At 45.0% G+C, this 15,419-nt stretch overlaps 1 long non-coding RNA gene and 1 other non-coding gene across 2 annotated transcripts; one reads left to right on the top strand and one right to left on the bottom strand.

The window, feature by feature from the left end:
- The first annotated feature begins 3,700 nt into the window (after nt 1-3,700).
- On the top strand, nt 3,701-3,774 carry TRNAS-CGA (transfer RNA serine (anticodon CGA)). Its single transcript has one exon. It is a non-coding gene; the product is annotated as a tRNA-Ser (tRNA).
- Nucleotides 3,775-4,767: 993 nt separating this feature from the next.
- LOC144123227 (uncharacterized) lies at nt 4,768-7,704 on the bottom strand. Its single transcript, XR_013313045.1, has 2 exons — nt 7,602-7,704; nt 4,768-5,060 (listed from the first exon to the last, which is right to left on the bottom strand). It is a non-coding gene; the product is annotated as an uncharacterized LOC144123227 (long non-coding RNA).
- Between the last annotated feature and the right edge of the window lie 7,715 nt (nt 7,705-15,419).

Below are 15,419 nucleotides of genomic sequence, written 5' to 3'. Positions count from 1 at the left end.
AGAATTTTACCTTTCATCGACTGCCGTTTTTTTCAACCATCAGTTTTATGTTCAGCGCGATGGTGTTTGTATTGGGTCGTCCCTTGCACCTATATTGAGTGACATTTATTTATCGTGTGTTGACAAACGTGTCAGTGACCGGCTTTTATTGACCTCCAACGTTGTTAGGGTATTCAGATATGTTGATGGCTACCTAATTGTGCTAACCGATCACGTAGGTTCAAAACCAAGCGCCATTTATGAAAACATTGTCACCATTTTTGGTAGTGAATCCAAGGGGCTTCTTTTCACTCAAGAACTTCTCCGCGATAATAGCCTGCAGTTTCTTGACCTGAGACTTGTGTTTAGGCAGGACAGACATATTTTTTGGTCCTACAAACCCAGATCGTGCAAAGAGCTACTCTTTTTCGGTAGTGCACATTCCAAGCTAATCAAGCGAGGAATCGTTGCGACATGCCTGAATGCAGCCTTGGAAAAATCTTGCCAGCATGAGATGGCACTGAGCTTTGATGCGCAAACTGAACGCATTCACCAAGCCGGGTACCCAAAACACCTCATCACGAGTATTAGTGAGAACCTTGTAAAAAAGCGCAAGGTGGCATCAAGGGGTGAACAGGCTCAGAAAGACAAGGACAGAGAAAAGAAACCGATGGTGGTGATTCCCTACATTCATCGGCTTTCGCACAGTCTAAAGAAAGTAGCCAGCTGGTATAAGGTCAATGTGGTTCTATCTGCTCCTTGCAAGCTGTCGCGCGTGTGCACTTTGAACAAAGCAAGAATGGTTAGGCAGTGCAAAACTAATCACCAAATCCGCGCCACTGTTTGCACTACTGACGTTATGTATGCTGTGCCTCTTAGCTGCGGCCTGGGATATATTGGCCAGACAGGTCAATGCTACAATGAAAGAGTGAGGCAGCATAAGATTGCGATAAAAAAAATTCTGCCTGCTGTCCTTTATTTCCGCTGCCCCAGCTCAGGTGCTTCTGTATCGATGGCAGATGCCGGGGCTAGCAAAAATCTTTTCCTTCCTTTTTACTATTATTTTTTTTAATAAAACCACTACCACCACCACCACATGGCTACTCACTGCAAAAGCTGCAAGTGTCGTCCAGGTATTGAAAACACCAAATTCATCGCAAGGTCTAAAGACAAATTAGAGCGTGAAATCATAGAAGCTTATTACATCAAGCAGAGGGGTCATATTTGCATAAGCAAGCCGTCTGTCTCGCTCTCAGAAGAAGAGATTAGGTTTCTCAGTGGGTCATTATCAGAGTTCTAATCATTGCTTGATCCTTATGGCACGTGTTCTTATGCTCTGTCACTGCGTGTTGATTGTTTTGCTTCTATCTTTGCCTGCTGGTGTGGTTATTAAGCGGTTCTTTTTTCATGCATAAACTTAGTTGGAAGTTGGCGCCTGTGCTATCTTGAGTGTGCTTGTCTTCGTCGTTTAGCGCCTGTACGCTTTTCGCGTAAACCATGTTGGGCAATGAGCGCGCCCTCCGACCCAAACTTAACGAGGGATGGGTTGATCTCATTTCATGACATGAACCATCACTTAAGGCTCACCCCACAAATCGTTAACTAAAGTGCAGGAAGTTACCTGGCGCCGACTGCAAACACGTTCCCTTCTGAATCCGGCAGTGCTTGCCCTCATGTACCCTGGCCAGTACGACCCAAACTGCCATAAATGTGGTAAAAGAGCAACATACGACCACATTCTGTGGAACTGCGCAATTGATCCGCCTCCAGCGGAGTTGATACAGCTCCCTTCTCCCGAGCGATGGGAGGCTGTCCTGGTCAGCTCGGACCCAAAGATTCAAGTACGGGCAATCGAGCGGGCCAATGAGGTCGCCGCCAGCCATGGGCTAGCGGCCATCTAGTATGTGTCTCCTGCAACCTGCTCTCGACGCAATAAATGTTTTACAATCCAATACAGTTGTCCTTAAACACAGACCACCAGCTGAGGCAAGCGAGTAGTCTACACGGTACATTTCTGCATAGAGGCCAGAATACAGGGTCGTTGATCTTCTTACTGAAATCTAAAATTTGACAACACAGCGATTTACAATATATATATATATATATATATATATATATATATATATATATATATATTTATTTATATATGAAGAGAGCCAACAGTGACCGAAACCAAGGTACATAGGGGAACGTTAATTTTTTTTTAATGTGTTATGCTTGTCAGTGGGACAGCCGTCGCCGTAGCTCAGTTGGTAAGAGCACCGGACGCGATATTCGGAGGTCGTGGGTTCGGATCCCACCGGCGGCATGGTTGTTTTTTCTGCTCCTTTATAAGTACTTTTCTTTAAGCGATTTATTAATCTAAGTAATTATCCCACTGACAAGCATAACACATTAAAAAAAAAATTAACGTTCCCCTATGCACCTTGGTTTCGGTCACTGTTGGCTCTCTTCATAAATTTGTCAAACGGGCCCCTCATTTCCTTTAACTTGTCTGCTAATAGCTTAAAGAGGGTCTCGGTTCTGGCAGTCTTGATGCCATAGGTAGCATAAGAGGGCTCTCGCACAGTTTCCGCCCTCGACGTTAGATGACGTTCTACGTCACGCTCGCGGTATTACAGGACGTGCTACGTCCGCCGCTATGGTCGAGGGTGGCGCTGATGAACACTCTCAAGGCTTGCTTACACCCAGTAAACATAAATACCCACGAGAGCAGCAGATTGGACAGCCGTCGCCGTAGGTCAGTTGGTAAGAGCACCGGACGCGATATTCGGAGGTCGTGGGTTCGGATCCCACCGGCGGCATGGTTGTTTTTTCTGCTGCTTTATAAGTAATTTTCTTTAAGCGATTTATTAATCTAAGTAATTATCCCACTGACAAGCATAACACATTAAAAAAAAAATTAACGTTCCCCTATGCACCTTGGTTTCGGTCACTGTTGGCTCTCTTCATAAATTTGTCAAACGGGCCCCTCATTTCCTTTAACTTGTCTGCTAATAGCTTAAAGAGGGTCTCGGTTCTGGCAGTCTTGATGCCATAGGTAGCATAAGAGGGCTCTCGCACAGTTTCCGCCCTCGACGTTGGATGACGTTCTACGTCACGCTCGCGGTATTACAGGACGTGCTACGTCCGCCGCTATGGTCGAGGGTGGCGCTGATGAACACTCTCAAGGCTCGCTTACACCCAGTAAACATAAATACCCACGAGAGCAGCAGATTGGACAGACGTCGCCGTAGCTCAGTTGGTAAGAGCACCGGACGCGATATTCGGAGGTCGTGGGTTCGGATCCCACCGGCGGCATGGTTGTTTTTTCTGCTGCTTTATAAGTAATTTTCTTTAAGCGATTTATTAATCTAAGTAATTATCCCACTGACAAGCATAACACATTAAAAAAAAATTAACGTTCCCCTATGCACCTTGGTTTCGGTCACTGTTGGCTCTCTTCATAAATTTGTCAAACGGGCCCCTCATTTCCTTTAACTTGTCTGCTAATAGCTTAAAGAGGGTCTCGGTTCTGGCAGTCTTGATGCCATAGGTAGCATAAGAGGGCTCTCGCACAGTTTCCGCCCTCGACGTTAGATGACGTTCTACGTCACGCTCGCGGTATTACAGGACGTGCTACGTCCGCCGCTATGGTCGAGGGTGGCGCTGATGAACACTCTCAAGGCTCGCTTACACCCAGTAAACATAAATACCCACGAGAGCAGCAGATTGGACAGCCGTCGCCGTAGCTCAGTTGGTAAGAGCACCGGACGCGATATTCGGAGGTCGTGGGTTCAGATCCCACCGGCGACATGGTTGTTTTTTCTGCTGCATTATAAGTAATTTTGTTTAAGCGATTTATTAATCTACGTATTTATCCCACTGACAAGCATAACACATTAAAAAAAAAAATTAACTTTCCCCTATGCACCTTGGTTTCGGTCACTGTTGGCTCTCTTCATAAATTTGTCAAACGGGCCCCTCATTTCCTTATATATATATATATATTATATATATATATATATATATATATATATATATATATATATATATATATATATATATATAATGTATGTTTTTATATATATATGATGTATATATGTTTTTCATATATCCATCAGCTAAAAATGACGGCAGCATTAAAATCGAGTATGAAATGAACGTATGCCAGCAACGTGCTTTTGTCGGCTCGAATTTTGTAAAATTCGGAGGTCGGGTATTCGGATCCTGCCGGAAGCATATGATTGCTCTTTCTTCTGCTTTATAATCATAATCTTTAGAGATAAAATAACTACGCTATTAAAGTCAAATTGATCACCAGTATCAATAATAAATCTCCTTTACTCCTTCATTTCACTGACGGCTGGCTTTCTTCATGAACATTAATAGGAGCCCCTTTATTCCCATATAAATAATTCTGCGGTGGATAATCACAGGTTAGGTAACGCTGATTTATAACCAGCGCCGATACATCCTTGCACCTTATCCACCCATTAAATTTCCCTCAAATATTGGCGTAAAACTTCAGAAGAAAACATACATCGCCATACCAGAAAAACTGACAAATTAACATGTCTTCTTAATCAATAACATTATATCCTTTTGCCCTCAATGCTGGCCGCGGCGGAAGATCCAGGTGTTCGAAATTATTCCGGAGACCTCCACTACGGCATCTTTCTTCCTTCACTCCCTCTTTTATCATTTTCCTTACGGCGTGGTTCGGGTGTCCACCTAGATATGTGAGACGGTTACTGCGTGAATTCCTTTCCTCAAAAACTAATTTTCAATTTCATTTCTCTTCTCTATTGATGGGTTGATTGGCCGTTTTGTCACGGCGCATCGGGTGCCTCCATCTTTGTTTTCTTTTTTCAGAGCAAAGCGGAAAATGCTATGACAGTGCCCCGGCATATAGAATGGCCACGGAAGAAAGTGTCCATGGGGTACAGCCTGCGGCCTGGAGCAGAGTCTCCGAGTCCAGGGTAAACGTGTCGAGGAGCATCCGTCTCGACGTGTTGGCGTCCTCGTCTTCCTCTGGGATCACCGAGAACTCTCCACTCTGGTCCTCCGACCTTTTCCCCGGAGGATGCAAGGACGGCCTCCTGCGTTGAAAACAGCGATGGAGCACCCTCGTTTTTGCCTCCAAGGTCCAACTATGCGGTGTCGTGAGGTCCCACTGTGCTGTCTTGTGCAGGACTGCTTGCGCAGTGAAAGAGCCCAAATGTCCCCTTCAACGATGTGCAGGCGTTCAGTGTCGTGCCCATCTGCACTTGAGAAGCGTTCAATCTGTGCCCCTGGAGTGGACGCTGGTATGCACATGCGCGAGGCTTGTGCGGAGGGAAAGATCTTATTTGGTCGCGCAGACCAAGCGATCTGCGTTTCCTTCTGTGGGTTCGGCGGAGTATACTTGAGCTACTGCCACGCAGCAAAGCCTCAATTCGAAAAACAGCGGCGTCCAATTTGATTACTAACTCTTTTATCAGCCATTCGGCGTCATTAGGTACGAACTTGTTTTCAGCCCGCTACTTAATCTTAAAGTGATGGCTCGTGTTAAGCCTGACAGGGTACGAAATTCATTGCTGAGCCCATACGCGGAACCCCTGGTCAATATTCTAACTTGGCTGCTCCAGTTAACATTAAAGCACAAATCACTGTGTTCTTCCTTTCTGTTGGCACACAGCCCGGTACTACCGATATCCAAAAAAAAGTTACCGTCTTTACTCTAGTAACTATCGCCTCGTGACATTAATTTCTACTATTTGTAAATTTATGAAGCACAATTATCAAACTTCAGTCACATTCTTGGAGAAAACGGCCTTGGCCTCATTTCAGCATGGATTCCGGAAAGGAGTTTCGACTATCAGCGAACAGGTAAATAGGTAAATACTGTATGCGTATTAAGGCTGCGATTTGGACAAACAAGGCACTGCTTGACTGCTAAACCACGCGGAAAGGCAGCACTGTCGGAAGAACACGCAACAAAAGTGCTAGCTCGCAACAGCTGTAGTCGTCACTGAGAAGTGAAAAACATACACTACCTTGAAGTGGTGCAAACACGCATTCATTGCACGTGCCATACTTGGCTCGCACTAACATCTTCAAAAAGTCGTTTAACCCGCCTACTATCGACCACTGGAATGAACGTGCATTAGAAGTCTTTTCCACACTTGAACTGTCTAAAAACGTGTACTCAATGCGCTTTCTTGAGTTTATTTGGTCTTTTAATTCTTTCCTCTTTATTTGCAGTAGTTTCAAGTATTTTCCAAGCGGTTTTTGTTGTTTAATATAAGTTGTGGTTCGCTCGTGCTTTCGCTGTACAACATTTCTTTTGCCCTGTGGGACGCCAGTGCTAGGACAAGGCCACAGCGCGCGAAACGCGGTGGGTGGGCAATTTTTAGGAAAAACAACACAACTGAGGACACCGGAGAACACAGCAGACATCTACGCATACGCTGGAATTAGAAACGTCACTATTGGTAAGACTAAAACTCTGTACGCCAGAACCTCAAACCAATGGCATGCAACGGTGCCACCTCGCCGGAGGCTCCATCTAAAACCCAAAATTGCTCGCCTTATGGAGAGCCGTCAATACCATAATCACCTCCACAGGTGAATTTGCGGAACGGAGAATCTTAAATCGCTATTGAATCGTAACTGGCGCATGCGCATCTATAGCAGAGCTGTCCGCATCAACGGCAAAGGATGCGGTGACCAACGACATCAGGAAGAGATGTCGGTACAAACAGCAAAATTATATGGACACCGGGTCACAGTGGCGTGGAGGGGGAAACGCAGCCGCGCAATCGGGTCGGTTTGATCACACGTACAACGCCTCACACCTCAACTTCCTGCCGAACACGGTAGATCAAAAACCATATCTGAAGCTTTAATGAAGGCTCCCCCCCCCCCCCGCAAAGCACTGATACACTACGTTCGCACCTAAATAAAAGCTGACAGCAGGTGTCGGTTAGCTGAAAGAACACAAGCGCCGACGTTTGACACTGAAGCTCACTTGTCTACAAGAGTTTTTACACAAAGCTCTTGAAAACACAGCGTACACCCCGTCAATACGCCACAAGTGGCTACTTACCAGACAGGAAACACCTATGCACGACAGATGCAACCACTACCAAGAACACTACAAAGGAGATCTCCAACATGTTATGTGGACTTGCCCATTTTTCTCCCGAGGAAGAAAATTTAAAATTCAGCACATATCGCATAACTACATGGCTACCTTAGCAGACCAGATACGATCCAGCACCGCAGCACAACATGCCATCGCGGCACACAGTAGTTAGAGCGGCCTGCTTCGAGTAGTGTAGGAGGCCTACGGATGTAAGACTTGCAGCTCTGAAGGCTATGAAAACGATCGAATAGAAGTCGCTTCTGCACCTGCACCACAAATCCTCCCAATTCTCCAACTGTGACCGAAAGCCATCCCTCCCTTGTCATTATGACTTTATTCATTCATTCATTCATTCACTTCCATGTATTGCCCTCCTCCTTGGTCTTCAATGCAACCAGTGCGTTTTCAATAAATAAAATACACTTGGCTTGAGAGAAAGCCGACTACCACTTCCCGATGCCTGTTTTTCACGGACTTGGAAGTGCGACGTTGAATAATGGTAAAAAATACGCACCGGTCCTGAATGCTTGCATCGTCGTCGGCGTCGGAGACTCGGACCAGAGTGAAGTCGACACCGGGATTCATTATCTCATCCAGCAGAGTCACGACTCGTGACTGGTACTGGTACATTGTGCGTGAGTGCTGCATAGCCATTACCAGCCACGTCTTTATCTGCAGGGAGTGTTAGTAAAGAAAAGAGCTCTTTCTCACTTATAGTAGGTGTACGTTGTCAGATGCCAAAAGGCACAATTCTCAGTCACAATGAAGGTCGTTATACGGGGCCCTGAGCCACACTCTCCTGGACGAACAAAACGCTTTTGAAAAAGAAAAAGTTATTTAAAGAGCTCTTTTAGCCGGTGAAGGATGAATATAAAACGTTTATCTCTTGCAGTTTTCCCAATTCGAATAATTCTCCCTATTTCCATTTCGTCTAAGCTTCCGGTAACATCGCCGAATATGCCAAGACCACAGGGCAAGTGACGTTGCCCACTGCAACACAACTTGCACTAGTACATAAAGCAAATCGTGGCGGATTACGGTGGCCGCGTGCTCCACACAAGTTTCGCGGCGTAAGGCGTAATACCCTAGTACAGCCCAATACAAAGGCTTCAACTAAATTTCTCTTTTTTAGATTGAAATCACGTTTTCAATATCGTACTTAACTTTTGTGCAGCTTTAACAAGTAATTAAGACTTCCCCGAAGGGACATCGTTATGTTATTTGGTGCTCCAACTTCGACAAACCGAGACAAACATTCCCACTTTTTGTATTACGGAGAAAAAAAAGTTCTTGTGATAGAATGGTCGACTGGAATGGCCTTTCTCACGAAATCGTTGCTGCCACCTGCCCATCTTCCTTTTTTCAACTTCTGTATGACCATTTTTTTCAATAATTAGTTACAATGATCCTTACTGCATGTATAAGATGATCCTTACTCTATGTATAAGAACCCACCTCTTCTGTTTTCCAATGTGGGGGACTTTAAAGATAATAAACGAAACTGAACTGAACTGAGCCGTTCTAGGCAACCCTTCTCACATAAGTGCGCACACTCAGAAGTCAACCTGGGGCACATTTACAGACGACAGATACTTAAAAGCATTTACCCCGAAAGCCCACTTCGAGAACTTTCGTTTACCAGCTCAAGAACTGGGGGTTTTAGATTATGGCGTACATTAGCATCGTGGACACGTCTTGTTAGTTGAACGGCATGGTTTTAACAATGTGAAAGGCGTCATCCATATAACTATTGCTGAAATAAAGTTGAACAATCGTCTATACAACCACTGCGGGAATAATATCCTGATTAACATGTATGGCACAAAAAAGAACAAAATATATTTAAAGGCCCTCAAAGGAATACTGAGACAACTAAATTCAATTACTGTCCTCTAAAACACATCTGGCTATTTTCAGGTTGACTGGGCAGCAAAAAACTGATTTATCGCCTAGGAAAATGGGTTTAAAAATCTTCCCGCCAATCGAAAGTTCACCGCTAAGGGTTTAGCTAACTTCTGCCAAACTTCGAAAAATGATAACCAGACCTACGAAGGCTTACCTTGCGCAGAATGATAGGCTATCGCCATCGCCAAGTAAGCGTATTTTTAAACTCTCCTAGTTTTGCAATTCAGAGAGGTAAATTAGCCCAGTTTATAATCAATAACTGGAGCGAAAAAATTTCAGTGCAAGATGCAGAGTGTCTTGAGAAAATCCCGTGAGGATTTTTTTCTTAAAAGAGACTCCCTAGTTTTTTTTTCGCTTGAAATACAGCACGCGAGATTTAAACACGTCCCTGTACGCTCTTGCATAGGGATAATATGTACCCTCAACCACGCCCTGACTGCAGGAAATCAATTTCACAAAACTGTAATGGATAAACAGTCAGCCGGTCATAGCGTCAGTTATGCATGAGCGCGTGGTTGCGTTTTCCTATCACGATCACAATGCTGTCGGATAGACGCTATCATGTTGGACAGAAATTATTTGTGCTGGCCTATCTTAATACGTATCACTAGCTCTAATCGCAGAACCACGGCCCGCTGCGTAGACGAAAATACAGGTAATTTAAATTTGTTAATTAGCAAAAAGGTGAATTAAATATATATTCACCTGTACAAGACAGCTGTGTGCGTGCTTCAGTAAAACCTTCGTCGACATCGTTCACTAAACAGTGTTAAGTTGGGTAAGGTGTACTTAGCATGCCATTTTAGGTTACTTAAGCGCAAAAGGGATGGACACAGAGGTATTTCTCTTAGTCTCGTACTTTTTTGCGCTATAATCACTGATAATGACACTCCGTTTATTTCTTGAAGCTTGGCAAAATCTACCTCGAACGCATTGTATATTTCGAGGAGCAGGACAGACGCAGTAACACGTGGATAGGAAAGACGTCTTTTTTTCTCGCACTACTCTTAAACCCTTGCAACGTTGATTCTTACCTGCGGCAAAGCCAGGTTGAACCCCTTTTGCTGGCGGCTGTTGGACTGCTGTAACTCGCTGATCATCTTCTTGGAGGCCCCCAGAGCTCGTGCCAAGTTCTTGTTCTTCCAAAGAACAGCGCGCACATTCTTCTCGTACGTGGCTGTTTAAGGAAAGGCGGAATATCAAGCATGTCAGCCTTTTTATTACAACAGCACTACCTCACAGGCGAAGCTGAAAAATCCGGGGTATGTGTGCAGCCTGAAGCTTTGACCTTCGACGTAGCGCCAGCAGCGGAGGTCTTGCGCAGCTCCTCCATCAACGCGCGAAACCGGCACTCCACTCCGGCCCCTCCTCCCCGGCGCGCGGCTGCTGATTGCGGCTGACGATAAGACCATTCATGCGGTTACCTTTGAAGCGGTGTTGCCTTATGTGCTTTCGCACGTCCTACCCGAATTACCTACGTTGAAGCCGTACCATTTTTTTTTATTTTGGGTCTAACCAGATCCCACGCCTAGTCCAGCAAGGTGTGTTCAAATTACATTGAACTTTCGCAATGCTCTACAAAGTTTTCGGCGTGTTTCCCTCTAGATGGGCTGCACTTCGCAGAACAGTAAAGCTTCTGCTAAAGTATCAAACGTTAGGTAATCCCTTTACTTCGAGGTCGCTCCTTTCGGTTTTTATCCACTGGAAACTTCATCCAGAGCTAAGGAAGTAGACGATGAAGAAGTCCATCTGAGAACAGGCATTTGAGCTAGTCGTTTGAGTGTTCGCCTCGCATGAGGGAAGTGCACGGTTTGATCCCCAGTGATACAGTGAGTACAAGCTTTCCTCTTACAGTTGTTTTGTTCTTGGATTCTTTACAGTGAAATACTTGAAAAATGGGTCATTGACATAATCTTCAGTACACTAAACAGGGTAGCGATGACCTTTACCGAATAAGACGAATTTCAGTCCCTCACAGATAGATTTTACGTCAAGGGAGGGTAATGTGACGAAAGGCCGTTTTTTAAGCTTGTGCTACCGATGGGTACGCCACAGCACTGAAAATCGAATCCCGCATCTCTCGCATGAGAAGCGAACTCTGAAATCGCAAGGTAGATTCAGCCACAATTTGACAAGGCGCTCTTGAAGGCAGCCTACGCCCTTCTCCCTTCAAAGAGGAAGGAAATTAATACACAACATAGTTTCGAAGGAAATATAAAGACGTTGACTCAAAACGCGTAAAACCACGACTTCCGGTAAATGTGCCTCTTGAATAGTGAAGTGCACCTCAGAAATGGCAAAATTTATCACCGCGACTTCTTTAAGTACACCTGACCTCGAATTTCGCAGTGACATCCATGATCTAGCGCCTGAACTTATCGGTAAACAAATATCTTGGCAACGTTATTATGAACTTAAAGCAGCACCTCTTGCGCGCTCAGTCTTTTAAGCTGTCTGGCAGCACGTTCGGAGCGCCGAAAACCCCAACAGAGATAAAAGGCGGCCACGATCGCCGTTGTTCCAGCTCGAGTAGCAAGGAGCAAAGCCATCGGTTTCACCTCTTGTTGTCCTGTGAATGCCGGCTAGGTAATGGTAAATACTTAATAGTTTCTCTCTTTCCATGCAAGGCAGCAAGAATCACTACAGGCGAACAATTGAAACCCTGCCAAGCAAACCAGCGGGCGAGGGAACCCTCACCCATTAAATCCGATGCATTGATGATGGAACTCTGGTTGCTCCTGTTGCCCCAGCGGACGTTGAACTTCACCTGCAAAGTACATTGAAATGATCCAAAGTTTTGTTAAAACATAGAACCTGGCTCGGAAGTGAGACGAGTAAGTCGAAGGCATTTTACGGCTCGTACTATAGCTGTCGCTTTCCATTCTATGCAGCAAATTTTCGAGAACAAAATCACAGGACAGTTACGAGTGTAGCGCGAATGCGTGAGCGTAAAGTGTGTTGTGACAGTGAAGAAAGGTGGCGGATGCCTTTTGAAGAAATTCGCTTTTGAAGGTGGGGACTTTCCGCAACTTACTCCAATACCACCTTCTCCAATCACCTACAACGGCCTTCCAAACCCTACACTTGAGGCCCCGATAACTATAGCCGAGGTGCAAGCCGCAGCCCGTTCATCGCAGCGCAACACCGCTCCTGGCGTGCATAAAATCACAAACGCTATTATTCGTAACCCTAGTCATGCACATATCAAAGCCATCACTGACTTCTTCAATGATGAACTCTAGGAGAAGGGTATTGTACCTCAGGATTGGCGTCATGCCGAAATTATCACCATTCTCAAGCCCGGAAAGCGGCCATCACTTGATTCCCTCCGGCACAGCTCCCTAACATGTTTTGGAAATGTCTATAAACGAGTCATCTACACCAGCCTCACTACTATATTGAAGACAATGACCTCTTCCCCCTACTATGGTTTGGTTCAGGCCAGGGCTTTCGGCCCAAGACGCCTTCCTGCTCCTGAGAGGATAAGTACTTACCAATATCCCCAGAGATTAGGAACATCTCATCTTGGCCTTAGATTTAAAGGGCGCCTTCCACAACATATCCCACGAGGCGATCCTTCAAGCCGTAAATGACTAACGGCAGAGAAAAGGTATTTGCTTACGTGCGTGCGTTCCTCACGGGCCACACGGCCACGATAGGCATCGGACAAAGCCGCTCCAACGTAAAAGCCTTGCCACACAAATGCACACCTTCGGGAGCTATTATTTCTTCCCTGCTTTTCAACATTGCTAACATTGCTATGCTCAGGCTATCGCGTGCACTGCAAGCATTTCCAGATGTCGGCTTTACTATATACGCGGATGATATAACTTTGTTGTGTGTTGGGTTTTATGGCACATAGGCAGCTAAGGCCATCATGCGCCAAACTCAAGGTGTAGAATTGGCTTTCTGTAGAATGTTTACGAATATCAAAAAATGCCGATGGCGTAGATGACCTAAAAACATTGTGCTGCCTAGTAAAAGAAGAGAAGAAATTTGGAAATCGCTAATGGTAAAAGCCCTAAAGAAGGTCAGGCAGCCTTAGCGGCTATCCTTGGCTAGGCAAGGATCCTGAGGCTCCCAACCAATGAAATAAAAAGCCTCAGCCTACTTCTCAGGAATGAGAAAGTGGCTGAGGTGTATCATGTAATAAAGGGAGCCAGTGGTTCAAAAATTACAGTTTTTCGAGGACGCCCGCTGCTTTTGAAAAGCTAAAAACGGAGGGTATGTTAACAATGGCATTATCAGCTAAGAGCAATGTTGGGTGAAAAGGAATGTATTCATGATAAAATTGAGTGAAGTACTTTTTTCTTAGTTTTTCTAGTTTCACACACGAGAATAAAATGTGGTTAACAGTAAGTTCTTCTCCGCATTCCTCACAACCAGGTTTATCTTGTTTTGTTAGCAGGAAGTTGTGCGTGAGGTGCGTGTGGCCTATTCGCAGACGGCATAAAACCACTTCTTTAAAACGTTCCTGGTGCACACATGACTTAAATTCACCCAAAACTGGTTTTACAAAGTGCAGTTTATTATTCACTTCGCTGTTCCAACGCGACTGCCATTTTTTGTGTTAATTTCTGTTGAACTAATTTCATGCAGTCATTAAAGGGTATATCTACTTTTTTTATTTCCTTGCCCCGAGCTTGAGCGGCACACAAATCTGCTCTCTCATTTCCTTTTATTCCGACGTGGCTCGGGACCCAGCAGAGTTTAATGTTTTGTCCTCGAGCTGTTGCTGTTACAATGTTGTGTATGATGTCCCCAAGTATGGGAGTGGTTGCGTTTCTAGAGTGGAGGGCTGAAAGTACACTTAAAGAGTCTGTGTAAATAATAGTGTTTTTGAGGTTCTCGTTTAGTATTTTTTTTGTTGCCACACATACTGCGTAACATTCTGCGCTGAAGATGGATGCGCACTGTGGAAGTCGCATTGCTGTCTCCGAATTTCCTCGCACCACCGCGCTTCCTACGTAAACATTCGTTTTTGAACCGTCAGTGTAAAAGTCCGTAAAACTACTGTATTTTTCTTCGAGTGCAAGGAATTCCTGTACTATATGTTGTTTTGGAGTTTGTTTTTTTTGGAACTGCGTAAGGGTAAAATCACAGATTGCCGGAAAATTGTGCCATGGAGGCAGTGGAGCTCGTCTTCGAGCAATGGCAGGTAATGTGTCCAGTACTCCGAGGTTTTGACACATCTCTTCAAAACGCAGGAGGAGTGGCCTGATAGCTTGTGGTTTGTTGTTAAAAAGTGTTCTTGATGGGCACTTTGTGACTATGGGGTAACATAGGTGTTTGGGAAGCGAACGGATTTTTAAAACGTACGAGCACGTGAGCATGGTTCTTCGGTCCTCGAGTGACGGTTCGTTGGTTTCTACATAAAGACTGTTAATGGGTGATGTCCTGTAAGCACCAGTGGAGAGACGCAAACCCAAGTTATGCACTGTATCTAGTCGTTTAAGGTATGATGGTCTCGCTGACCCATACACTATACATCCATAATCAAGGGTAGAGCGTACTACAGAGCGGTAAATTTTTAGAAGGCATGTCCTGTCGGCACCCCAATGTTTTCGTGACAGTACTTTGAGTATGTTGAGGGATCGGGAGGCTTTCTTTTTCAGTGCATTTATATGAGGCAGGAAAGTGAGCTTTTTGTCAAAGGTTACGCCTAGGAATTTGTGCTCATTTTTCACCGGTAGCTGTGTTTTGTTCAGGTGTATAAATGGGTCAGCCTGTAAGCCTCGCCTAATAGAGAAAAGAATGACCACGGTTTTCTGTGTGGAAAACCGGAAACCGTTCTCGTCTGCCCAGGTCACCAGTTTATCCATTGTCAGCTGTATTTGTCTCTCGCATGTTACCAGGTTTGAAGATGTGCAGGCTATTTGCAGATCGTCAACATAGACGGAATACATAATGGCCTTCGGTATTACTTTGGCTATGGAATTTACTTTAATAACAAACAATGTCGTGCTCAAAATACACCCTTGAGGAACCCCGTTCTCTTGAACGAAGCCCCTGGACACGGTTGATCCTAGGCGCACTTGAAATGAGCGGTCGGAAAGGAAGTCCTTCAGGCAGTTCAACATCCTGCCACGGATGCCAAGATCTGCTAAGTCACGAAGGATGCCGAACCTCCAGGTGGTGTCGTATGCTTTCTCGAGGTCAAAAAAGACGGCAAGACAGTGCTGTCTGTGTATAAAAGCCTCTCGGACAGTATTTTCCAGGCGAGTTAAGTGGTCTGTTGAGCATGCTTTCTTAAAACCGCACTGATGGATGTCAATAAGCTCAAGAGATTCAATCAGAAAAGTTAGTCTTTTATTCAGCACACTTTCGAATGATTTGGCATGGCAGCTGGTAAGGGCTATCGGCCTGTAACTAGTAGGGGATGTTGGTTGTTTTCCAGATTTCAGGAATGGTACAATAACTGCTTTCT

The sequence above is a fragment of the Amblyomma americanum genome, chromosome 3 (genome assembly GCF_052857255.1).
Source record: "Amblyomma americanum isolate KBUSLIRL-KWMA chromosome 3, ASM5285725v1, whole genome shotgun sequence".
NCBI classification, from domain to species: domain Eukaryota; kingdom Metazoa; phylum Arthropoda; class Arachnida; order Ixodida; family Ixodidae; genus Amblyomma; species Amblyomma americanum.
The sequence above is the reverse complement of the archived record's forward strand: the minus strand, read 5'-3'. Positions and strand labels throughout refer to the sequence as shown.